General features: G+C 37.5%; 1 pseudogene; it reads right to left on the bottom strand.

Annotated features, from left to right (window-relative positions):
- Nucleotides 1-13339: 13339 nt before the first annotated feature.
- Nucleotides 13340-25831, bottom strand: part of LOC136828975 (uncharacterized) — a 38939-nt pseudogene continuing 26447 nt past the window's right edge.

Here is a 25831-nt window from a genome sequence, read left to right as displayed (position 1 = left end):
TATTTTTAGATATTTTACCTCTTGGGTCTTCAGAATCGACTTTGATGAATGCAGCATATCTGTATAGTTCACAGGCAATTTTTACTGGGGAGAATTTGTATTGCTATTATGGGATTTTAAAAGTGAAAGTGTCTGATAGGGGATTGCTTGTGGAAATTCCAGTTAGTAACTTGAAATAATTTCATAGTTATATCATACGACCTTTCCCTTGTCGTTTTAATGATTCAGTAATAGTATGGGATAGTGAGGAGACTATGTTCCTTTTGGGGGACCAGTTTCAATCCTTGGCTGTTAACTTTAAGTCAGGATGTGTTTTAGTTCATGATAAATATATTTGTGACAGTAGTATCTTTACGCTCATAAATGTTGACTGGTTAGGATGAGAGAAGATGTTAGTACATAACCAGACTCCTTCTAACTGTAACTTTCGAACATTCCAACGCGAGTACAAGGTGACTTCTATGAAGACTCCCAGCTCGGTGTTCTGCACGGATACGAGATGTCCATCCGGTGCCATAATTCATCAAGTATGTTTCTTCTATGAGTATCCCGCCTCTTCGATGCAGCATGTAGGCTGGTCACACCAAAGTTTCGAGTCCTGGACAAGAGTGTCTTCAACGCTACTACTCGTATCTTCATGTGGCATTTTCATGGGGAACATCAAGTTGTTCCGGTACCACCTTTAAGGGGCGTGATAACCACAATTACACCACTTCCTCCAATGCCGGAAGAAGAACCTATCCTCATGCCAAATCAGTACCTCCTCATCTGTACTTTGTCAGTGTTTGGGGCCTTGGTTATCATACTCTTCGTGAAGTGGGGTATTTCTTGCGTACGAAAATAATGTGTGAGTAAACCCTCACCAAAGATCAGCCTTCAAGGGTTGTGGCTGTCCATTTGGTGCATGAATCTATGAGCATCTGAAAAGCTCATAGGTCACAAGTATTTTATGAATTACAATACACTGTAGATTTTATATTAATTAGTGTTGCTAAAGGCATTGGGAAAGACCTTGAGAGGATGTTTAGCTGTTGTCTGGCCCGCATCCTGATTATGAAAACTGTATGTGTGTTAAACACTTCAAATATTCTTGAGACGTGAGAACATCCCTGCCTAGCGACAAGACTTTTTGAGTGCACTCGCCGGAAGTGTTCATGTACCAGCAAATGCGTTTGTAGTTATTTTTTGGGGGGGCCGGAGTTCCAGGGTGTGAAGGGATTAGTTATCAAACAAATTGTCATTTGAAGATCAACACCAAATATTATTAGAAGTCTTCTGTGAAGACTCTGTGGTTCGAGACCTGTCGATTCAGAATTGTGAACATTGCTGTTTGGAGGTAGGAAACATTTTAGATTTCCCAAACAGTAGATTGTTCTTTTCATTTAACATATAACTCACTTATGTCAGACGTTTATTAAACTGTGTGTAATTTATAAGTAACATAGGAGGAATTCCCATAGCTTTATTTTTATGCATTTGTTTAACAAGGATTTCATTTAACTTCTCCAAATGTTTCCCTGAGAAAGAGTTTAAGATGTACTCATTGGGAATGTACTGGACTTTGACTTATTTTGACCTATTGTGGGCAAATGATGTAGAGAGAATAATATATATATATATATATTTTATATATATATATATATATATATATATATATATATATATATATATATATATATATATATATATATATATATATATATATATATATATATATATTTAGTGGTGAAAATTTTCATCTGCCTCATTTGGGTATTTGTATATAACAAATGTATATATTTCTATATATTATGTTATATTAGTGTAACAATAAACACTTTTCATCATATTGTATAAATTTTCTTATAACCAACAGAATACATAAATTATATCCACCTTTTCTTTGACAGTTTCCCCATAACCCATATTAGATTTCACAGAAAGTATTCTCTCAGTTATAGAACTTACTATCAGGTATGGCAGCACTGTTTATGTATATACTTTCTAATTGCATTTGCAGTTTTATCTGAAAAATAAGAAATTTGTCTTAGGAAAGGCTACCTGCTGAACACTATCAGTTCCGACATCACAAATTATCCCCTGCATAGTTCACCACCAATTTACCTATGCGTGACTTGACCTCCCTTTTCTTTGGACCTTGAGGGACAGATCCTTTGTTGACGACAATGTGAGAAATGCAGTATTGAAATGGATAACGCCACTGAAAGTAGGTACTTGGAATGTGCTTAGTCCATATTGAGCAAGATATGCTCAAACACTCATCAGTGAAGTTAAGCAGTATCAGTTATATGTAATTGCTCTCTACAAGACAAGATGGACTGGAAATGGTGAGTGCAAGATATATGGTTATACAATCCAATATAATGGCAGAGATGATGGTATCCACATGGGTGAGGTGGGGTTTTGTCTGAGAGATAAAGTGTATAGAGCAGTTGAGAGCTTTATTCCTGTAAGTGAAAGATTAGGAAAGATCAGAAAAGAGAGAAAACAGTTTAAACTGCCAGTAACAGTAACATATTCCCCCACAGAAGAGAGTGATGACGATGAGTAAGGTGATTTTTACGAAAAGTTCCAGGGGATTGTAGAACAAACACCAAATCATGATGTAATAGTAGTATTGGGTGACTTTAATGCTAAGATTAGACTTGAAGTAAATGTACTGGGCCCAACAATTAGAAGACAGTGCCCATGACGTTAGTAGTGAGAATGGAATAAGGTTTGCTTCATTTGCCAAATCCAATAGGATGGTTATAGGTGGCACAATATTTCCCATAAAGAAATTCACAAGCACACATGGAATTCACCCGATGGAATTACAAGAAATAAAAATAATCACATGCTTATACAGCACAAATTCAGAAATTCATTGATGGATATACATAGTGATTGCCAGAGTCAAGATCAGGTTGAGTATGAAAAGGAATGGTAGGAATGAAAGGAAAGATAAATTTTACTCTGATAAGCTTAAAGATGAGGCATGTAGGATGGAATACCAAACATAAATTAGACAAAGATTTGATGTTTTACAACTGCCAAATGAAGATGAAGAAATAGGACTCCAAGAAAGTTGTGGAGGCACAGAACAGACTGTTAAAGAAGAAGCTGAGGAAACTATCGAGCACATGGAAAGCACACAAAACGAACATTGGTTTGATGAGGACTGCAGAAGAGTGGTAGATGAAAGGAAACAAACAAGTATAGAATTCTTACAGAACAGGAATAATCAGGCACTAGGAGAGAACTTCAGGGAGAAAAGATGAGCATCAACAAAAACAAACAGATGAAAAAGGGGGTTGCATTAAATAAGGAACTGGATAACATGGACAGAAACATGAGAAATGGAAGGGTAAGGGAAGGCTTTAGGTTTATCAGGAAAATAAAGAATGGATAACAAGCAAAAAGTAGAATAGTGAAAGATGCCAATGGAAGTATTATGGTACAAGAGGAAAAAGTATTAGAGATATGGAAGAACTATTTCTGTGAGCTGTTAAATAGAGAAGACCCAGCAGATCCTCTTGAAGGGAGACATATGCAGGCACCAGGTTTGAGAGTGAAGGAAACAATGCTGATAGATGTGAAGAATGCAACCAATAGCCCAAAGAATAATAAGGCACCTGGTTTAGATAACATGCCAGCAGAGCTCCTTAAGAATGGCGGTGAGATGTCACACTGAAAAAGTTTTGTGCCTATGATAAATATCTGAGAGCAGAAGAGAAGCCAGCAACATGGGAAATGGGCAACATTATCACTGTACGTAAAAAGAGAGATAAGACAGACTGCTCTAATTATAAAGGGATTACACTTCTGCCAACCTGCTTAAGGTACTTGCCAAAATTATAAAAGATAAATTATAACCTTACATAGAGACAACATTGGGCGAATATCAATGTGGATTCAGAAAAGGAAGATCAACAATTTCCCAGATTTTTATCACTAGACAGGTAAGGGAAAAGCATTGTATGTATAATAAAGATATGTGGCAGATTATTGTAGACTTTAAACAAGCATGTGATAGCATCCATAGACCATCAATGTGGAATATTATGAAGGGATTTGATATACCAGAAAAGCTTATATACTTGGTAAAAGCATGCTATAGGAAGAGTAAAAGATGTGCTCAGTTGGGGGGGAAAGACAGAATATTTTGAAATTAAAGCAGATTTGAGACAGGGTTACCATCTAACTCCAATATTGTTTAATTTAATTTTAGAGAAAATGATGCGTAGTATCAAGGAAGTTGAGGGTGGGGTAATCTTGGGAGATACAAATGCCAAAGTCCTCGCATTTGTAGATAATGTTGATTTCTTAGATAAAGATATGCAAAATATAGAATGCTTGCATATACCATTCAAAGAAAATGCTGCTAGAGTGGGACTGGAGATCAGTGAAAGTAAAACCAAAATGATGATATTGTCAAGGAACAAGCAACAGCAACAACAAAATCTGGTAGATATCGAAAACATGAGGAAATTTAACTATTGAGGAAGTATGTTAACATCCAGAAATGAGATGGGGAGAGAGGTTCTGGTTCCGGCTTACAACATCTTTCAAAGACAAGGAACATCACAAGGCCTACCAAATGACGAGTTTACAACACTATTATCTGGCCAGTAGTACTATATGGTTGTTAGGCCTGGACGCTGACTAAACGTCAAGAACAGAGACTACTGGTTTTTTAAAACTGCATTTTGCATAGAATAACAGGTCCAATTTATGACATTAATGAAGGTGTTTGGAGAAGAAAACACAACAAAGAAATAAGAGACGTAACCAGACACACTCTAATAACTGGCTATAAAAGATAGCAGAGGATACGTTGAGCTGGACATGTGGTTAAAATGGAAGAGGGCAGAATGGCTAAAATGGTTATGGAAGGATCAACAGAAGGGAGAAGACTAGTGGGGAGACCGAGGATGAGATGAAAGACAATGTGTTAAGAGATCTAAGAGAATTGGGGGTGGAAGACCCTGAGAATAACTGGAGAGTTGCACCCCTCAATAAGGGAACATGGAGAGGTCTGGTGCAACCGGCCATGGGTCACCAAGAAGCCCGAGAGCCACCACAGTGAGTGAGTGCTTTGATGTCTGTAAGTTAAGGTTAAATGGCCATATTAGGGACTTTCATAACTGTCTTTCTATGTGACTATTTTGTTTTTCATATTAAAATCCGCTTAGTGTTATTGCAAGAGTTGTTTATGAAGTATTAATGATAGCATAATTTTAAGAAATTTTCTTTTATATGTCGAAATTCTTTATCGATGCACGGAAGATGCTCTTAGAACAAAATTAGGCAAAATATTTTCCTTTATATTTCATTACACCACAAAGAAAGATCTCATTCTTCCTATAATAATAATGATTATGATAATAACAGTAAGAAAAAGTACTGAGATAGGAAGAAGTACTCATCTCTTTTTGTCTGTATGTTTATGACTCTTCTTATAACATCATTGTATGTGATCTCCAAGTTACTCTTGCTGTGATAACCGGTTCCAGATGGATTCTGTTCCAGAGATGGGAAACCAGGTTTTATTTTTAATTTTTATTCTTTAATGACAAATCTTATTATAAATGTATTAAGAAAATATTATACAAAGTGGATAATGGAGGTGAAATAATTTAGATGCTAATCATGCGCTACATTCCCATGCCATTAAAGACAAAAGGCAAATGAACGTAGCTGAAACATATTTAGTGAAAATGCTGTTCAGGGTTAAACAAAAAATGAGGAACACGTGGTATCTACATAGAAATGAATGAACCTTCGTGTATTTGCCCAAATATCAAACTATTTTAATATCCGGAGCCTTTTGTTATGATATTTTTTCTGCAATAATGTTACCACTTTCAAGCCCAGTGTCCACTCTTAATACCTAAGGAAGTCAGTGATTCATTTATCATCCTTTTGCGTGCACACATATGTACCTAATAGTGTGTTCATCTTTAGAGGTCATTTAAAAATACCTATCTCATCATAGCATGAACGAGGGCTAGTCATGTTACGAAGTATCTCTACAAAATTATACCTCGTTCTCATATTCACAATAATAAGCTACCTTTTTTCGTAAACAGGCAAACAAATGTGTAGGTGTACAACATGCCTGGTCTGCAATTTCTTGATGCCATGGAGAATATTTAGATTCCCTCTAAAGCTCTTGGTTGTCCACAAGCCATTACTAAACATTCTCTTCCCCTTTATTGCCTACTAGCTAGCTGTGCAGGGGGAAAGGATCACCTATGAAAACCTTCAGATCCACATCACAAAATTCTCCTTGCCACTTCCCCCTCCTGATCCCCCACCCATCACCAGACAAGACCTTGATCTCCTCATCGTTCCACTGGGGAACATTTCAGCAAGGTCATCAGGATTCGCTCGTGTTCCTTTTTACCCTATCAGAGATCAATGCAGATGGAATCACATAAGGTGGATCTCTCGAGGGAGATTTGGCTGTATCATCTGCCAATCGACATCCGCATCGCCTTTCCTAACGCCAAAGGTAGATTTATGACAGACCTACTGAGGGAGGTGGACAAGTTACTGGAGGCTTCGAATGCCTTGCAACACACAGCCCCAGTGTCTACGAGAACAGGGCTGACCACCATACAGATTATAATGTTAGTTGAGTCAATACCATACACAGACATCCATACAAGCTGCAGCCATAAGTGTGGTATCAGCCACCTGCAGCCCCCAGCCACTATTACTGTGCATTTATTACCATAAATTCAGAAAAGCAGCAGCCAGGAACTGTGCCACCATCTACAATTACACAAAAAACAACCAGGCCAGCCACCAAAAGAAGTAACAGTGACTGCCATGAAACATGTGGATGTCTATTCCGCCAGATGTTATGTAGCCAATAGGGGCTCTTGCAAGAAATTCCTAATGGACACAGGCATCTTTAGACCAATAATACCAGCCTCAAAAATCAACCACCAGCAACCACCTGATCCCCAGCTGTAAATTGTTCTACCAAAAGCAGCCCCATAGCATTCTATACCTATGGAAACCTTACCTTCCACCTGATGGGAAGGAAATACAGGTAGGAGTTTATTGTTGTCAACATCCAAATGTCCTTACTTGTAACCAGCTTCCTCAAACACTGTGCATTGCTTGTGGACATTCCCAACTATAGTAAAATCCATGGCTCTTTGCAGCTAAGCCCTGTCCACTGCATGCCAGTGATTGGCTAACTCTCGAAAGGGGAATGACGTCACACTAATTAACAGTCCATATGATTACCAGTACGGATTTGACTATGTTCAGTAATGTTGAGCTCTGTGCATGAATGATGACACCAAGGATTTGAGTTCCCTGATATCTGTGATAAAAGATATATTACGTTATCTAATATCTTATGATGATCTTGGATCATTCTGTCTGTGCATTTTTTTTTATCATGCTCAGCCTAAATACGCAAGCATATTGCCTTTTTATTTTAAATTGGTGTTGGCCTACATAAGCAGTTCTGCTTAGACCACATTAATTGAAATGAAGCATAGATTTATGCAGCCAGTTCCGATATTAGGGAATTAATTCATCATAACCCTGTATGTCAAATGCTAATATCATTGTGGGATTAGGTCTGCACACCAAATCTCATATTTTGAGGCAATGACAGTGCATAGGCCTATACATCAATTTCTGATATTTTGAGGTAATGACAGGGCATAGGCATACACATCAACTTATTGCAAATAGTTTTCTACCTTGCTTTGTTGGAGATTAGCATTTAATTAATTAATATAGCAGCTTCGACCTCACGATATATGATGTACATGCATACAGTGGGTTGTACACATATAAGCACATGCATATACAAATATATGCATACATGCATCGATGGCCATAGCAATTATAACTCCACTTATACTAAAGAGAATAAAAGTAAAACTTGCCAGCATGTAGCCGATGGCACGCGACCGATCACAGGGCTGACTCAGCTTTACACACAAACAACTGTCGAACTGCTCTCAATAACTTATACAGAAAATATATTTACAAAAGGGCTAGCATATTTTATTACTGTGATGATTAAATATAAGGCTACTGTAGCATTTTTATGAAAATGAAGGCTTTGCTAGGAAGGCATCATAAGACACATAGCAAAACAAGAAAAAAATAAATGATAGCTGAAAAAGACAAGTACGAAATGACCCAAGTCAGTCTGCGAGTAGCCCATGATTCACTCGATTTGGGGAGCATTCTAGTCGATTGATCTGATGGACAAAAGGATAGATAAAGTGTTAGTAAATTTTTCTCTCCCTCTCTCTTTCTCTCTCTCTCTCTCTCTCTCTCTCTCTTGTAAGGAGCATATTCTAGCGTAGACTATATTCATAAGATCTCTATTACTTTTAATTAAAACAAATTACTAAATTTCAGTTAAAAATAGTAGGCAGATAATACATTACACTAGTATTTTATGAATAGGTCTGTTTTTATTTTGAAGTCACCATATGGAAAGTGCTCGAAGACACTACAAGAACAAAAACAGCAACAGCAAAAACAAGAATAACCAAAAAGTGCCAAAAAGAGCCACAATAATAAGCCTGATTATATGGTAGGCCTATAATCCAAACGTCATAACTTGCATCATCCGACAAAAAGACATTGGGCATTATAGTTCTACGTAATTTTTTGTTATCCAACTATTTCGAAAGGAGATAATGCCCTTAAGAAAATTCTCAGTAAATTATATCCAGTATGACTTACAGCCTATCATACTGCAACTTTAAGCTAAACATAGGCATACTCTGGTTCTGTAGAGTCCAGTCACTGATTGTCATCCTCTGAATCAAGATGAAATACCAGTCTGCACAACTCTATGACAGTGTCTGTGTTTAAATTTAGAATGGCTGACTTGCTTGACAATATCGGACGGTAATTATCATTGCCCTGCAATTCAAGTGAACCAATTCGAAATCGGATATCCTTTGTGTCACCTCCATGATCAGGTGAACCTCATTTACGAAAAACTACATTGAAGCATCGCGGAACTCTCCTGATTTCATTTATCTTTTTCTATTTTCTTTCCATTTTTAGAGAGATGTGTATTATGATTTTATTTCAAGGGTAATACAACGTTTCCTTGATGATCAGCAGAACTTAACTTAGCTCGGTAAAACAACTAATGCTAAATTAATGCAGGTGAAAAGAACCACAGATTAACAAACTTTCCGAAACCATTGCCAACCTCTCAGCTTCAAGGAATGGTAGTGACATGAGCAGCGGGTAGGGCTTAGCTGCAAAGACCCATGGATTTTGCTATATCACCATTCAGCTGTGGCTGCTTTCCAGATTGCACAACTCTCTAAAGGGTCCAGACAACCCCAATCTTGTCAGTAAGGACCACTGGCTTACACCACCTCCAGTGGGAGTTCATAGTCATCATTTAGCCAGGGTACCTACCAAACATGCATACTCCATCATATCAAAACAAAGGGTCTCACAGTTCATTCCGTATTCCATTATCTGTCACCGGAAAAACTAATCACCACCAAAAATGGCCTTCAGAGAGATGCAACTGATGAGCCTTTGTCAGAGGGCCTCCAGCTCTTAGGCCTCACCACTCCTCATGGTCAAGAAACCTAATGGATCTTCAGAAACTGCAGATGACTAAACCTTCAAATGGAACCTGACCACTACCCACTTCCCATTGTGGTGGACATTACATCCACCCACAGCAATCATCAAGTACTTTGGAATATATTCCTTTAATTACTTGATATCCAGTCTCCAGAATTCAGGGGATACTTTCTCTAAGCCAATGGATTACATCCTGTAGGAGCTCTCCTTCTGAGCTGCTACATTAACAACATAGATTCTCCAGAAACCAAGAAGAACACCAACAATACATCAGGACCATTCTATCCCTCCTACAGGATATTTGCATAATCATACATCTCGGCAAACACGTTATTGGTGCCCTCTCTTTGAGTTCCTAGGCCATTGCATTTCCAAGAGTGGTGTACATCCTCTACCCTCCAAGGTGTTAGCCATCAGAATATATCCAACCCTGACAACCATATAAGAACTCCAAGAAACCATGCAAATTATGAATTAATACCAAAGATTACTTCCAAAAATTACCAGAATCATGCGCCCATTCTACAACACCCTCAGTGGAAATGCCAAAACTCTCACATGAGGCCCTAAGCAACCAAATACATAAATAGCAACCAAGAAAGTACTTGTGCTCACCAAGACACTGGCATTTTCAAACAAATGAGCCAGTTTCCCAATTACTGTGCACGCAAGCTACATTATGACAGATGGTATCGTAGAACAAAATATAAGTGGTTCCACCAAATGCCTCATTCCTTCAGTTGGAAATTAAAAGCAGCTGAAAAATATACAGTATATTTGATAGAGAACATCGCACTGTATATCTAGCAACCAGACAATTCTGTCTCCTAACACCTGCTCAAGAGTATGACTGACCACCCTGACAGATCACCAACCTCTCGTCCATGCTCTTACAAAAAAAAAAAAAAAAAAAAATAGGATGCATTCTCTACCTTAAAAATACTAACCATCAGGAATTGCCAAATTATGGTGCTAGACAATTCATATCCCTGGTAAGAAAGCAAATGCATTATCATTAAAAAAATTAACAAGGTTCAAAAGGGAACAGGCTACAAAGAACTTGCTAACACCCAATTAACAACAAGATCCCAAACACATGATTATTGCAGTTCTAAAATGAACCTGAAATGGAAAGACATCCCCTTCAGTGTCACAGGAAGAATAATCCTTTATAACACCAATACGGACCCCATGCCCAGTAATGCCAGGAGCTTTGCAAAGGAAAGGGTTCCAGTTAATATTAGTTCTTGCTGATCCATCAGGCATGACAACAATAAAACTTGAAACAGAAAAATTCATATGGCATTGAGTAAAAATAAAAAGTGCGCAAAACAGTGTAACAAGCGACAAGCAAACAAAGTAACACATGACAGAATCTGGCACTGGTTTAGACATCTCTATGTAAACACAGTAGGACCCCTATCCCTTTCAGTGGGTTTAGGTACGCCTTTACAGCCACAGAAAGTACCACATGCTGACTGGCGCATTCCCAGTGATAGAAAGACAGTATGCACCTGGAAAAAAGCACTCCTTGACAGTTGGGTCACCCGTTTTGATGTACCAACGACATCACCTGAGTCAGAGGGTCAGCTTTCACCTACAGAATATAGACTGCCTTATCCGAATTACTAGAGTAAAAAATATATATATACAAGATTACTGCATATCCATTTGCCAGCTGCATGGCTGAAAATGCACCAATTCCTGAAAGTGGCACTCATTGTAAGGTAAAACTACTTCAACTGGAATGTGGAAATATCATGGTACTTCTCACACTACATGTGGCCCCTCAGCAAGAAACCAACGTCCCTGAATGGTGTTTGGTAACCCATCTGCATACCATAAAAGGTTCTGATTATTTGTTCAAATGTACAATGCCTCTAAAAATCATTCAGTCTGAACTAACTGTGTACTTACCATTTTATAGTCATTAGAAACAGCCCCACAAGACTTCCTTAACCCAACTATAAGAGACCCATACATACTTATAAAGAGGAAAAGTAGATCCTTTAAATCACTCTTGTATAGAAGTAATGACTGGGCATCAGTGAACAGGCTCAAACCAATCAACCTGGGGGACAATGATATTCCCTTCATGTATGTACACTCAGAAACCACAATCTCCGACCCACCTAGGTCGTGCTCCGAGTTTATGAACGGGGCCTTTCTGGACGGTGGGCAGCGCCAACTATCACGGATTGAAACACACTCGAACACCTTTCTCTTCCGGTTTTGCTTTGGGTGTTTCTCTTTTTTTTTAATGATTTTGCTGCATATAATGCAAAAGCAGTCATAGTATGATTATATGACAACACTGTGTTGAATTTTACAACCTGTATAATATCGAAACAAAAAAAAAAATGCCAAAACTGCCGAGTTGTAGTTAGGAAAGGCGGGGAGGGGGGGGAGAGGGAAGGGTAGAATCTGCGCGCGTTTGTGTGTCTCTCTCTTTCTCTCTCTTATTCTCTCTCTCTCTCTCTCTCCCTCTCATCATTATCATCATCATCATCATCATCATTATTATCATCATCGTCATCTCTCTCTAAATGACCACAAAAATACATAATACTCATAAAATATAAGAGAAGAGAGAGAGAGAGAGAGAGAGAGAGAGAGAGAGAGAGAGAGAGAGAGAGAGAGAGAGAGAGAGAGAGAGAGAGAGAGATTGTGTTTGGTCAACATTCATTTCGACTCTTTCATGTAACAGCACAGTATATGCACTCTCAGCAATGACTCCACGGCATCAGAAATGCACTCAGAATCAACCTTCATGTGCATTATGAACTTGCATACTGTGCAGTAGAATATTCATTTGATGATAATCTATTACTATTACTGAAAAAGATGAGTGGGAGGACACCAAAACGACTAAAACTTAATGAGGACTATAACCCCTTCTTACTCAAACTTTTATTTGACGAAAGTCAGCCACCACAAGATTCGTCAGATTCAGGTAATGAAATTGATGAAAATGAAACATCTGAAGAAAATGATGATGTTTGTGTGATTCCGGAAACAAAAGATGAAAATGATGATTTATCATACAATGACAGTGTTGAAATTATTGATAATTCTTCAGATAAATGCATCATTATATTATCATCTGACGAACAAGACGACGAAGAAAAATCAAGTATCATACATATCAATAGTGATTCTGATGAAACTTACTGCGAGGACCTACAAGGAGATTTCGTATCTGTCACAGTCATTGTTAAAATATTATCCATACAACTATCATTGAAGTCAACCTTGGGGACAAAACTTTCATGTATAACTTTTTACTTATAAAACAAGATAATGGCTGAATTTTGCAATACCTATAATAGAAAATAGTGTTCACAATAAAGCCCTTTATTCTCGTCCACTGTAATCGATTCCCGAGTGCGGAAACAGCAGCAACAGTTTTCTATAACATGCGAACATTATTTTGCGAACCCAATGGTAAGCCTGCTTGCTTCGAATCATGTTTTGAGTTAGGTAACCTGAGCAAGGATGAAAGAGAATGACAAAAAGATCATATGAACAAAATAAATGTTTTATTTGGATATTTTCAAACCAACACACTTTGATTTAGTATAAAACAAATAATCAATGTGATAATTTCAAAGAAAAAATTTTGTGCTTACGCACAAATAAATTTGTAATTATTGAAAAAAGTCAAACATTAGCAAATGTCGAGTCTTGCAACAACCTGCTAATCTCTTGCCTCCCCCCTCCCCCACAATCCTTTCCTCCTAATCCGCAACCCTCGTTGAATTCCCACCACAACCACCTCGACTCAGCCATAGGTTAATACTTTGTCCAACCTCCATTTGCTGCTATAACTGCTTGCAGTCTGTCAAGCTTGGAATCTACCAGATTGCTGCAAATGTTTGGCCAGTTTCTGATACCCTCCCACGCAGTATGTGCGTGTCTCTTCACTGCTTCCCTTGTTTTCTCCTCTACATTCCATTCCTGAACCATATGCGCCCATAGATTCTCTATGGGATTACAATTGGCTCCTTTAGGGGGCCAATTCAATAGTCTAATTTCTGGATGCGTCTCAAACCAAAGCATGACTACCCGACTAGTGTGGATTGGACTGCGGTCTTGCACTAGGTGTGTAAGCTCTGGTTCCGGGATGGCATATGCTCGCACCGATGGTAACAAGGATGTCTAAAGAATATTGATATACTGTTCTGCCGTCATATACCCTTCAATGTTGGTCAGTTCACCACCACCTCCCCACCACATTCATCCATGCATACAGGTTGTCACACGACCGCTTCTCGATATTTCTTGGGTGTGTCTCTGAGCATATCTAGTGTTGCGGATTCGCCAACACTGCCGACCGACTGCTGCGACAGACGTGAAACTTTTCTCGTCGGTGAAAATGACACGCCTCCAAAAATCGAGTTCCACGTCCGCATAAGCCTCGGCAAACCTTTGGTGGGCTTCTCTGTGGGCATCAGTTAAAGTTCCCTTCTTTGCAGGGATGAAACAACGCTGGTCAGCCTCCCGCAATCGCCTCCTTGTTGTTATTGGGTCACACTGAACTAGTGCGTCCCTTGTTAAGCTTACTGCAGTTTTGAGTGGTGCTCTCTCTGATTCCCTTTGTATGCGGCCATCTTCCTCAGGTGTGGTGACCCTTGGCCCTCCTGGTCTGGGCCTGGTGAGCACGTGGCCCTCTTCCTCATGTCTTCTCAGCCAACGCCTAACCTTATCTCTGGAGATACCGAAAAGGCAACTTATCTCCCATATCCCCTTCCCTGCCTCGTGATAGCCAATAATCCTGCCTCGCTCTGTTATCACATCAGGTCGATTGACTCTAGTCCTCGGTGGTCTTACACGACTTTGTTGCTGTAATAATAACACAATAATGAGATTTATGAAACAGCATATAAATGCAGGGAATCCGATCAACTATATAGACACTGCTGCAATAATATCATGAGGGTTTGTTAGAGGAGAGAGAGAGAGAGAGAGAGAGAGAGAGAGAGAGAGAGAGAGAGAGAGAGAGAGAGGATGGCACGTCGACAAAGCACACTACCTACTCATTACGTTAGCTTGGTCGGCGCTGCGATTCGTCCACTTGTGTGACGCTGCTTCAGATTCTACCGTTCCCTCCCCTTCCCCCTTTCCTAACTACAACCCGGCAGTTTCGGCATTTTTTCTTCGTTTCGATGTTATACAGGTTGTAGAATTCAACAGTGTTGTCCGTATAATCATTCCATGACTGCTTTGCATTGTATACAGAAAAATCATAAAAAAGAAAAACACCCAAAGCAAAATCCAGAAGAGTTCAAAAGGTTTTCGTGTGTTTCAATCCGTGATAGTTAGTGTTGCCCGCTGTTCAGAAAAGCCCCGCTCATTAACTCGGACCACGACCTAGGTGGGCCGGAGATTGTGGTTTCCGAGTGTACCTAAGTCACCAACATCACCTGAATGGCATGGCCCTCGTCAGTAAAGGCACTGATACAGTAAGCAGTTGCACTTACTTTAAAATTCTGAAAAAACAAGCATCAGTATTCCTCTGGTACCTGCTACCTTTGATGCATAGTTTTTATTAAGCTATATTTTATATATTTCTACCAAGCTATAACTTTTCAGGACTTCTCTAAGCATTTATCTGCTAACAGTCTTGAAAGTTTTTGAAAATCAATGACAAACACTGAAAAAAGTTAGCAGTTTATGCACTACTTTCTACTATAAGTCTCAGCATAGAAAAATGGATCCTGCAACATCTGCCTATGATGAATCATACATATTTGTCTTTTGATTTTCGATCAAGAGCTTTTAATTATATTAAGGATGACAAACACTGTAGTATACTTTTGCTCTAATTCCTGTAAGCCTAATACATCTAGTTTTCCCAGTTTATTTACAATTTCTTATCTTTTCTCAGAGTCATGGATACTTTGGTTATTGTCATTGTTCCATATATATCTTTAAACAGCCAATCTGTGAACATTCACAAATCGGCACACCCTTAACATTTCTACTAATATCTTATCATGACCATGTGTTTGAGTTGTTTCTATTATTGTCAATTACAGACAATAAGGGTTAAATCATAACAATAACCTCTTCTATTGGTGCTGGAGCAGAATTAGTATATTTGTTAAGGAAAATTATAATTATCTATTTTTAAGCATTTTCCGTATTTAATACTCTAAAATTCTAATTCCTAACACACACACTCTCTCTCTCTCTCTCTCTCTCTCTCTCTCTCTCTCTCTCTCTCTCTCTCTCTCTCTCTCTCTCTCTCTCTCTCTCTCTCTCTCTCTCTCTCTCTCTCTAAAGCCCTAAAGTCTGGATTGTAATGCAATCAGTTTACGAGCAAGAAAAAAGGATGTCTAAAAATACAAAAATAAAAACTGTTGCTTTTCATTTCAAGAACTCAAGTCTTTGATAGAATTAGTGTCAGAAAAAGTTCCTGAGATACACAAGCAATACACCAAAGCTTCTTTCATGAATTTGCTTTTTAAAATATGTCAGTGAATCTCCAAGATGAAATTGAATCGACCTTTTGAAAAATAGTTTTTCTTATTCAAAAACTCAGTACATAAAAAATGTTGTTTTATTTACGCTTAGTTTATTATCCTTATTTTCTTTTTGTATCGAAGTGTTGATCTTTGGTATATATGCAAAGAACTAAATGGCAAACTCTGTTGCGATGTATTCAGCCAGAAAAACTGTTTTTATTTCTCAAGCATATTGCAAGATAGATTCAGGATTATATTTTATAGTAAAGTTTTTTTTTATGAAAGTGAAGCAAATAGTAGAATTTGAGGGCAAGGGAGTAACTGGTTTAGCGTGAAAATAGGGCTGTGACATTGGTGTCCTTTGCATCTATAACTGTTCCATATCTTTAGGGACAAAGCAGTAAGTGAATTCAGAGAAAAGACAGCAGATGTAATTGGAAAGTTGTGAGATTAGGAAGTTAGTCGTAAATGGGTGAATGAACGACTGGCAATCATAGATGATTAAGGATAGTGAAGAGAAGAAGTTTGAAAACTTTTGAAAAGTTTTGCAAGATGATGAGGCTGAAAGTAAATACAAACAAGAGAAAGGTTATAAAGTTAAGTTGAATCCAGGATGATACAACACTTAAAGTTTGTACTGATGGTGGAAGAATTTAAGAGGCAGGTTTGCATAAGCATTTGAAAGTATGTATATTACTGATGGCAGGATAAGATCAGGAGAGAAGTACAGAAAATTTGGAATAAAGTAGGCTAGAAGTGCCAAAGGAGGCAGAAATTACAATTCAAGAAGGATTGTTCAAATTATGGATACTAAATGCAAATGGAAGATAATAGCTTGATGTTCTAGAGATAAATATTTCGCATACTTTATGTGGCAGAAGAACGATTAAATGATCCAAAACACAGAAATACTCAGGATTAAAATAGACTGTCATAGATGAAGGGATGGATCAGTATTTTTAGATGGTTCTGTAGTGTGGGAAGAATGGATAAGTTGGTGAAAAGCTTGTAAAATTTAAAAGTATTGGGGCGTGAAAGATAACACACTCTAAATGGTCACCCAAGCACAAATGAGTAAAGAGGTCAATCCAAGCATTCCTAAGGTGCCTATTGTGAGGTTCACCCAAGCTGCATCTGGAACTTATAATGTCCCCAGGACTAGTCACATCTTCAATGAGCTTAAAACAAACTGGCCAGCTAAGTAACTACTACCGTTCAGGCTGAAGTATAAAGTAATTCCCATTACTCATGAGCAAAGCAAGAGTATCCTTACTCTGACATCTGAGACACCTATGGCAAAGGATACGTCAACAGTAAGTCGTTTGAAATTCCCTCCTCTCTACTTCATCCACCGTTGCATCTGATCTCTTAACTCAGATTATGCACCTAACTTCCCCAGACCTCTTGTAAGAGACCGAGGAGCACCTCCTAGGGTCAAGGCCCTAAGCACAATTCAACAATCTATTGGAGCATGTGTAAATGCCAAGTCCCTGCATGTCCTTCACAAGGAAAGGGAAAAGAGATCGAGCAAGAAGTGCAAGAAGAAGTGCAATATTCGCATGAATAATAATAAAAAATTCGGCTTTGAGAGTATTATGCGTAATATGCTCACATTGTATTTCTGTTATTCTCTTCCTTGCTGGGTTCATTTATTTGTCCTCCTAAGGTTACTGTTTGACATATGACCTAGGAAGCTGACCCTTTAATTTTGATGATAGTGGTCCATCTCACTTGCAACTAACCTTTTGCACAAATATGCCTCATTTACGTGTTCATTATGAGTCTTTCATCAGTGTAGGTTCACTGGCCCCCATCTCTCCCTCACTGTCTCTCTGACTTTGATGCTAAATCCCGTAACATAAGTCAGAATTTAGTTCTCATGTTATAATTTAGATGTTCAAGTTGATAGTGACTGGTCTTTCTGGGTATTTTAAATATTGTGAAATATGCCTTGTTTCACTGAAATCAGTGTAAGGCAACATCGGCAAAAATAATTTCCAACAATAGGAACCTGTGAATTTCTTGCATCTTGCCTCCTATAGCACAAAATGCTCTTTGTTTTGCTTATGCTTTGTTGTCCTTTGGTTCTCTTGGAAATACTCCCCTTTTATGAGTTTTTCCAATATATTTATATTGGAAGAACTACAGCTGTGTAACCACTAAACGAGACAGTTGACCTAGTTTTACCCTCACTGCCTGTGACCTTGAGAAGTTATTGGCAATGTGGCCACTTCAGTAAGCCACCATGGCTTTATGGTTTTCCTTCTGTCTTTAAATTTCCAGCTGAAAACTATTCTGAACAGAGCCAGCACACTAGAAACCATAAAGGGCTCCACAGGGAATATAGCCAGCAGAGACAGATAAGTTATAGAAAGAGTTGATTTGCAAATAACATGAAGGAAAAAAATGCACCTGAATTCAGATTTCAGCAGAAAGCAAGTATGAATATTCATTATTATTATTATTATTATTATTATTATTATTATTATTATTATTATTATTATTATTATTATTATTATTATTATTATTATTATGCAGATGATGAAACCTATTCGTATGGAATAAGCCCACGTGGGCCATCGGCTTGAAATTCAAGCATCCAAAGAATATGGTGTTCATTAGGAATAAGTAAGAGGAAGAAAGGGAAATACAGAATGATCTCACCTTTTAAAAAAGAAAAAAAAAAGTTATAAATACATAAAAATGTATTAAAATGCAGGGAGAGTAGTATTGGGGTAGTGATGCACTGCATCTTCGCTTGAACTTCAGAAATTCAAATTGCACAACATCCTCTGGGAGGCTGTTCCACAGTCCAAAGATGTGAAGAATAAAGAACCTCTGGTAATGAAAAGTTCAACGGCGAGGCAGATTCTGGTTGCTCTCAGCAGGTAAAGAGGATCAGGAATCAATTGTGAATGTGCAAGATCACTGTTAAAATGCAAGTTATGAAAAAGTGACAAACAAGATCTCATCCGTTGATGGGCCACATTATAACTGCTAATGTGACCGTAACCCGCGACCATGAGCCCTCTATTTAAAAGAGATAAATCTCTGGTAGAAGCAGACATTGGCACCAGAGAACAGTAATCTAGTAAAGGAAGGAGAAATGAACTAAAACATGTTGCATTAATTTTATCACTCTTATAAATCCATGAGGCCTTACGGATAATACCTAACTTTCGTATGACATTTGCTGAAACTTTCATCAGATATTTCTCAAAAGTAAGAGGTGAGTCAAATAGAATAGTTAAAGCTTCAGATTCATTAAGCAATGGTCCATCCACCTGAAGGGGAGGATGGGGGGAAAATCTGTACAAGATTTGCTAATCAATAATGTTTTCGTTTTACTGGAGTTCAGTCTCATACCCCACTGACTACACCATTCCTTGATCTGGTCCATATCGCAATTGAGGCTGAGGGCAGGGACAGCTTTGTTTCTAATACGTGGAAACTACTACACCCACAAATGTTGCATCATTTTCATACTGAACAATCTTGTCTTCCAGGCCAACAGCTATATCACTTGTCTACACTAAAATAATAGTGGGCCAAGGACACTACGCTGTGGAACTTCAGACACAATATGTCTTGGTTCACTAAAGATCCCATCAACAGCAACTCACTGCTGCCTACCTGTAAGAAAATCATGTAGTAATCCTGAATCATATCCACCCACTCCAGAATTATGAAGTTTATAAATGAATACCTTGTGATTTACTAAATCGAAAGCAACACTAAAATCTATTTGAATTACTTAACACTTAAAACCATTACCCAAGTTCCCTTGCAAATGGTGTGTCAAGTCTAAAAGAGCATCGCAGGATTTAGATTCCACATACTTATATAGTGGCTTAAAAATAAGTTTTTCAGTAACTTGTGTAGAAGAGCTCACCAGCCTGATAGGCATCTCTTCCAGGAGAAGACCACCATTCCCCTCCCCCACATCCTAGGATACTTCGACCTTCCGTAAATTACCTAGTTTCCCTGCCAGGTGTCAATGGTGAATGGTTATTTTAAAATTCATCTCACCGACAAACGAAGCCTTAAAATGCATACATTTATAGAATTTCTATAAACATATTTCACATACGTTGTATATTCATAACGTTGTATATATCATATATATATATATATATATATATATATATATATATATATATATATATATATATATATATATATATATATATATTATATATATATATATATATATATATATATATATATATACATATATATATACAAACGTTCCTGCCAGACACGTTATGAATATACAACATATGTGAAATATGTTTATAGAAAATATTCCATAAACATATGCTTTTTAAGGCTCCGTTTGTCGGTGAGATGAATTTTTAAAATATGCATTCACCATTGACACCTGGCAAGCAAAACAAGTTGTTTACGGAAGGTAACCTGGTATGTTGGGGGAATGGAGGGAATGAGACAACTGGATTGCTAGCTTTTTCATTGTGATATCTTTCTTACAAGTTATCGAACAATGTAACAATACAATCCCTTCAAGTAGTTAGTCACCCGTGAACAGACTTCATGTAATCTAATTTTAATTATTAGCTTACAGCGGTACCGTATGGTTTTCATATAAAAAAAATATTGTAAATGATGCTTGGCAATATTTGTAGATCATTGAATCCTAGTGCGCTCTGTCCTTCCACCTCGGCACGGAATGGTTGTCAGGAGTCAAGACTAGCTCTATTCCTGTGCTGAAAGAGTGATAGTGATAGTATTCATGATGACAAGGGAAATCAGTGAGGCAGAATACTGTAATTTGAATAACGTCGGATTTTTTACCTCTTTCGATTTCTTTATGAATAGGATACCTTTGACAGGAACGAAGGAAAGAAATTTCCAACAAACTTCCTTTTTTTTTAATTCGATGGAGACAAAGGCATTTTCATTGGTGCGTTTTCCTCTTTGATCGCTGTCTGATGAAGACTTTTTTATGAAGGAGAGATTTTTAATAATACATTTTAAACCTTTGATCAATGTCTAATGAATAGGCCTGTCTTTGATGGAGGGATAATCAGTTAGACTTGCTTTTCTTTTTTTTAATCAGTGTCCAATGAATACCATTGATGGAGAGGGAGAGGGTTTCATTGAAGCATAGGTTATCTTCCCTCTTTGCTCAGTATTAAAGAATACTTTTGATTTGGAAGTATTTTAATCACATCAGCCTAATCGCTGATTTTTTTTACAACAGTGTATTTCACAACTATGTAGTCTATTCTAATGAGAGGCTGATGTACCATCTGGATGGTAAAACCATGACTGAAATTTTAGGAGACAACATTGATGTTGGCCCTGTTTTGAGTTTTTTTAAAGGCTTGTGGTTTTATGAAAATATCTTATAACATTATATTGATATGTCTTTTTTATTTTATTTATGGCAGTTTTCATTCCATTAGAAATTAAATCTGTTTGATTTTACCTTTTATAACATTAACCTTTAGAATGTTTATTTATTCTCATCATAGCGCTGAATGACCCTATGGGTCCCAATGCCTAACTTTATGCCTAAATTAAATATTCCATTCTATTTCGTTGAAAATACTGGTTAATCAAACTATTGCTGAAGTAAGTCTGGAGTATTTAGGCTATTATCATTATCGCATCGAATTTTCAAATTTGCCATCATCGGCGTTGATACATAATACAGCTCTTTTCCATAAGGAATTCACACTATTTCTAAGAATTTATGGTTTAATTTTGATGTGCTGTGAAGCTTCCATTATTCTCGGCCTAAGTTCTTGTTTGCTGTTAATTTTCTTCTCGTTTATTAGCGACTTCATTTTTCCCAGAGATAATAATCTAGCGGTGTTAGATGTAGTGAGCTTGCAGGCCAATTGTGCGATCCTCCTTGGCCTACCCACTGTTCAGGAAATGTCCGGTTAAGGTGCTGCATTACTTGGTTACTAAAGTGGGATGGTGCTCCAACATGATGGGAAAATTAATCGGCGTCGTGTAGCTAGAGAAACATCTTCCAGGAGTAAGGGGAGATGATCCATAAAAAATTTGGCATAAGCAGCCCGTTATCTCGATCTCCAAAGATGTGTGGGTCGATCAAGCGACCATCATCAATACCATACCAGACAGCAACTGAAACTCCATGTTGGAAATTACATTCTAACTTTTTGTGAGGATTTTCATTTGCCCAACTATGTTCAATGTGGACATTGTGTATTTAATAGCTGAGAATTATCAAATTATCTTGCAACCTCCTACAGAACTCTAGCTGCCTGTCAGAATCTCCTTCCTGAAGATGCTTAACTTTGTGGTGATGGTACGGACGCAGCCCTTCACTTCTCAATCGCACCATGCTTTCATGTCTGACACTCCAAGTCAAAATGAAATTCATCTCCTATTAATGTCAGGGCTGTGATGCACTGTCAAGAATCTCTTTCCTTTCCGTGTTCCCTTATCCGTTCTGCTATTGCAATTTTCCAGGGAAAAATCCTTTCTCACGAAGATGTTGAAAAACAGTCAAATGTTCTTATACCAGGAGATCTGTTTAGATCATTTCTTCTGTACACTTGCACAGCAGCATGCGCGCTCCCATTACAAAAACAAGTAAATAGACATTATATCCATATCTTCTACATTGCTGAAACAGTAAGGCATTGTCTGCAGATTCTTGCTCTCAAAATGAATCAGAAATTTGAAACTTATAATCTGGACACCCCAACTTATCTTTGCTTCTGGAAAAGCGAGACTGTTGAGGCTTCTACTTGAGTGTGACAAGTGAGCAACTGATCACCCGACTGCTGTGATAGCCTCGCTCCATCCCCGTCCCCATATCCCAGACAACTCCGACATCCCATGCACCATCTCACTCATCTGACAGAAGTACGGTAAAAGGTTACCTTTAAAATTCACCTCAGCGACAAACGAAACCTTAAAATGCATACCTTTATAGAACATTTTTTGCTTAGAATGTCATTTCTTTCTCTTCCCAAAATATTTGCATAAACTAGCGTTACACCCTGTGTGTGTGTGTGTGTGTGTATATATATATATATATATATATATATATATATATATATATATATATATCACACATTACCACAGGTGAAAAATAAGAAACAGGGTGTAGGTCCTGACCGGTTTTCGACTTTATTTCCAAGCCATTGACGAAGGACTGATACAGAGTGTGAGAAGTCACAAATATATATACTACAAGAACAGTACTAACGAACATACACAACCGTTAGAGGCTCCATATCCCCACTCTGGCCGGTGTCGAGGTAGGAGTGGCCTTTAAAACTCATTTGGCTAAAAATCACAATAGACTCTCAGGGGACATTGCTGATAAACAGACCATACCCCACCTCAGATCCACACCTGACAGGTGTCATGGAGGCAGGTTTGGAAACTCATTAACCTTACTACCCTCGTACTGTGTTTACAAATATGATAATCCTATTTTCATATATCTCTACTGCCTACCTTAAAGTTTAAACAATTTACAAATTTCTTTTGATATTAAAGGATCAAGTTTATACATCCCTTGACTGATATTCATATTATGGTTGTAACTTTCTTTTATGAAGCTAGATTCAATGATGTTCCTTTCCAGTGCATTATTAGAATATACAATCCTTTTTGCCCCTTCCCAGTTGATAGCATGATTGTTCTCACTAACATGTACAAATATACCACTGTTCCCTTGTGCATATCTCACACATTTCTTATGTTGTTCAATTCTTTTTCCAGTGCTTTCCCGGTTTGGCCAATATAAAAGTTGTCACAAGACTTACACGGAATTTTATATACACACCCTTTAATATTGTCTGGGGAGTTCTTGATAAGTACATTTTCATTGTTGTATTGTTCTTAAATGCGACATTAACACCAAAATTCTTAAGTAGATGAGGATATCTTTCATACTATTATTATAAGGCAGAACAAGCAAATTTTTTTGTGTTGTAAGGTTCTTTCTGGTTTTGATACAAAGTCTTTTTTGCCGCTTCATATGCACTGTTTAATACACTATCAGGATATTTCAACTTTTTGCCTGCATTCCTAATCTTATCTATTTCATCATCAATATATTCAGGGCTACATACCCGTAATGCTCTTAAAAACATAGATGAAAACACTGACTTTTTAACCTTATTGCTTTGTCCAGAATAGAAATGCACATAGGAAGAAATGTTAGTGGGTTTTCTATACACACTATATTTAAACCCACTACTATTTCTTCGTATGAGGACATCCAGAAACAGTAAGCACCCATCATTTTCCATTTCCATCGTGAATTTAATTGATGGTACTAATTGATTTAACTTAGCAAAAAGTTTTTACATCTTGGTTCCCTGGCCATACACAAATTATGTCGTCAACATACCTAAACCATGTTACATTACATTGGGATTATGTTGTTTAATATCTTCTTTTCAAAAAATTCCATATATAAGTTACTTAACACTGGGGATAGAGGGTTTCCCATTGCCATACCAAAATTTTGTAAGTAAAATTTACCATTAAATTCAAATTTACAATCTTTTACACATAATTTAATCAGTTCAATTAAAGTACTTTTAGAAAATGGGATATCCAGCTGTGTGTTCTCTAACAATTCAGATAAAAACGCCATCAGATCATCTATTGGCACCTTTGTGAATAGTGATACAACATCAAAACTTACAAGCCTGGATTCACTATTAATCTCTACACTATTTAGTTTATTTATCAGGTCCACATTATTCTTGATATTTGCATTTGAGATGGTACCTACTAATGGGTTGAGAATATCTACTAAGTACTTCGCTAGCTTGTATGATGCGGAACCAACTGAACTGATAATTGGCCTGGCAGGAAAGTTTGCTTTGTGAGTTTTATTGTACCATACATGTATGGTAGCGATGGAGAGGTCACACACAACTTCTTTATAAGGCTTTCGTTACCTTTTAACAGGTTTTTCACTTTCTTATTGAAACCACTATTCACATTGTCTATCGGGTTCTTATTTAATTCTTTATATGTGTTATCATCACCTAAAAGATTTTGCATTTTTTCTATATATTCACTTTTATTTAAAATTACAAGGGCGCCTGATTTATCTGCTTTTGTCATGTGTATATTTTTATCTTTTTTCAGTTCATTAATAGCAACCATAAATCTTTTGGGGACGTTTGTGGTGTCTGATTTTTCATACTTCCATAAATCACTCCCTTAACCATGTTCACTTCTTCATTCGTTAAATCACTATATTTTTCCAAATTACACAGTCCTTTAGTTATTTCCACACTGTTCCTTCCGCCAGGAGATAAAGCAAAGTTTAAACCGTAGCCTAAGGCACTAGTTACATTTCTATCCAGCTGTTTGTTTGATAAGTTGACGACACATTCATGATTGGCGTTGTTGGTCCAAGGGCTTCTTTCAATCAACAGTTTCATTTTATTATCGTGTTTCCGTTTCAGTTTCCGATACACTTGATTCCTCATCTTCACATGACAATATTCACGGAGGGCATCTCTCAATCTGGTGGTATTGAGGCTTCAAAATGTCGTCTTTTTCCTCGTGAGATCTTCAAAATTCTTTTGGTTTCCAATGTTTTGATGTTGATATGTTTTTCCAATATGGCACGTTGTATTTCACCGAAGGGTTGGTCTTCTAATTTCAGCAAGGAATTGGTTATGAACGATCTTGGTATCACTTGTTCATCCCGACATTCACGTAAAAACCGCAGGTGTTCCTTGTTCGTATGAGCTTGAGTGAGGGCGTCGGCAAATTCTCTGACGGCATATTCCAAGATGGGA

Source organism: Macrobrachium rosenbergii, chromosome 43 (assembly GCF_040412425.1).
Source record: "Macrobrachium rosenbergii isolate ZJJX-2024 chromosome 43, ASM4041242v1, whole genome shotgun sequence".
Lineage (NCBI taxonomy): Eukaryota > Metazoa > Arthropoda > Malacostraca > Decapoda > Palaemonidae > Macrobrachium > Macrobrachium rosenbergii.
The sequence above is the reverse complement of the archived record's forward strand: the minus strand, read 5'-3'. Positions and strand labels throughout refer to the sequence as shown.